We start from the raw sequence: 2,342 nt of genomic DNA, 5'->3' as shown, positions 1-2,342 counted from the left end.
TCATGTCCTGAGGGCGCAGAAGGGATGTAGCTTTAGAGGGGATCCAGTCAACCCTGAATGCTCCCTTCCCGCCTCAGCCACCCTGCACAGAAGTGTAGAGGAACAAATGGCAGTCCCTCGGCGTCCAGCCTCTCTGGAGACCTGGGAGGAGCTGCTGGTCTCTGGCTGGCGACACAACATGGCCCGTACCTTGTCCCTGAACTCGTGGGACACATAGTAGTAGATGAAAGGGTCCACACAGCTGTTGAGGGTGCTGAGCGCCAGGCTGGGCACATCAGCTCCGTAGAGATCGCCCCCCGCCTCAGGACTTGGGTTCGAATAGTGCAGCACCAGCAGCACGTTGCTAGGTGTGAAAGAGGCCACTGCTGAGGCCAGTACCAGGGCCGTCAGTCTGAGTGCATGGCCGTAGCGCTGGCCACTGGCCGCCAGTGCGCACAGAGTGACCCCATAGCACAGGCCCATAAGCAGCAGTGGCAGAAAGCAGCCCAGAACGGCCACGCAGGTGAAGGTCGCCAGTGGGAGGTCTGCTCAGCCAAGGGCAGTGCATTATGGCACAGCATGTGATCAGAGCCGGCCAGCCGGAAGGTCTGCCGCTGCAGAGTGAGAGGCAGGGCCAGGGTGACTGCAGAGAGCCAAGCCACCAAGCAAAGCCCCGTGGTCAGGCGCCGACTACGCAGCACACGAGCTCGCAGAGGATGCACCAGGGCCAGGTACCGGTCCAGGCTGACTTCGGCCAGCAGCAACACTGAGCTGTACATATGGCCATAGAGGGCAGCTGTGGCCATTCGGTAGGCAGCCTCCCCAGAGTGCCAGTGCTGGCCATGCAGGTGGTAGACCAGGCATGGTGGCAGCACCAGGGCCAGCAGCAGGTCTGCAATGGCGAGGTTCATGAGCAGGACGGTAGATGGCAGGCGGGGCACCCATGAGGCCAGCACCCACAATGCCAGTCCATTGGCCGGCAGCCCCACAGCCACCACCAGCCCATAGAGGGCAGGCACCAGCCTCGTGGGGACCCACCCCAGCAGCAGCTCTTGGGAGCTGGCAGGAAGCTCCAGGGTGCCACTGTCATTGGCACAGATTGCCTGGGAAGCCTCGTGGGTGAAACTGGCCTGGGGACTTTGACTCCTTGAGTCCGACTGTGGGACCCACAGTGCCTTCTGTGGGAGAGAGGGGATGTCAGTCCTGCCTTTGGGTGTGAGTCTCAGGCTGCTGAATGGAAAGATACAATCCAGCCCCAAAGCTCAGGGCTTAGGAACCTAAGGCTGTAAGCCTGCCAAGCTGTGGTTCCATTTCTCATCCACCCCGTCAAGGGACAATCACTCACCATGGCCTCCCCCGGTACTTTCTCCATCATCATAGATGCTAGGGTTCTGGGTGCCCTGTGTCAGGCTGAGCCCCAGCACCAGTGGACACAGCAGCAGCCAGGACATGCTGCCAGGGTCAGACTCCACTCCTCGGCTGCAGCCTGGGACTTCCTGCCTTGTCAAAACCACCCTTGGCTTCCAGAGCCATGGCAGAGAACAGACTGTACTTCCAGGGAGATAACTCTAGAGCAATGCTCCCACCCCCCGCATAAGCACCGGAGTCTGCTGGCTCACCCTGGAGCCCATGGGAGGTCCCTGTGTGCGCTTAAGAGGTCTGGGTCTCTTGCCCAGCTCTCTGTCTCTCCAAGATGCCTCACAAAAAATGGGGCCAAGGATGGAAAAGAGGGTTCTGGGCTTCAACCCATCGCCACTCCCACCGCCCCATCCCTACAACACTGTTCACCCCATCCAGCCCAGGAAACATCTGTGGATCAAGTGGCCACTTCCTGTTGGCTAGTCACACAGCTCCTGTTTGGATGACAGTCCAGCCCTCCTCCAAGTCACCACCGTGTGGGGTACTTAACCCTTCTTGAAGCCAACCCCTACTTTCTGTCTGTGACTGGAAGGACAGTGGCTCATCCCAAGGTGTCCTGGCTCTGTCAGAGCAGGCAATAAGGGCTAGCAAGATGACGCTATAGATGAAGGTGCTTGCCACAAAGCCTGATGACCTGAGTTCCCTCTGCAGGACCCACATGGTGGAGGGAGAGAATGGAATCCCATGTGCTGCACTTTGGCCTTGTGTGGCACTTCGGCATCTGTACACACACACACACACACACACACACACACACACACACACCAGGCTATGAATGGTGGTGCTAACCTTTAATCCCAGCACTTCATGAAGCCTAGGCAGCTGGATCTCTGTGAGTTCAAGGATAGTTTGGTCTCTGTAGTGAGTTCAAGGAGAGACAGGGCTATATGGTGAGACCCTGTCTCAAATAAATAAATAAATATAATCAATCAATAAATATATAG

The 2,342-nt window shown here is 57.8% G+C and overlaps 1 pseudogene; it reads right to left on the bottom strand.

The window, feature by feature from the left end:
* On the bottom strand, positions 1 to 1,430 carry LOC148123224 (proteinase-activated receptor 4-like; annotated as a pseudogene).
* Positions 1,431 to 2,342: the final 912 nt, after the last annotated feature.

Source organism: Myodes glareolus, chromosome 1, assembly GCF_982192425.1.
Source record: "Myodes glareolus chromosome 1, mMyoGla1.1, whole genome shotgun sequence".
Classification (NCBI taxonomy): Eukaryota; Metazoa; Chordata; class Mammalia; order Rodentia; family Cricetidae; genus Myodes; species Myodes glareolus.
The sequence above is the reverse complement of the archived record's forward strand: the minus strand, read 5'-3'. Positions and strand labels throughout refer to the sequence as shown.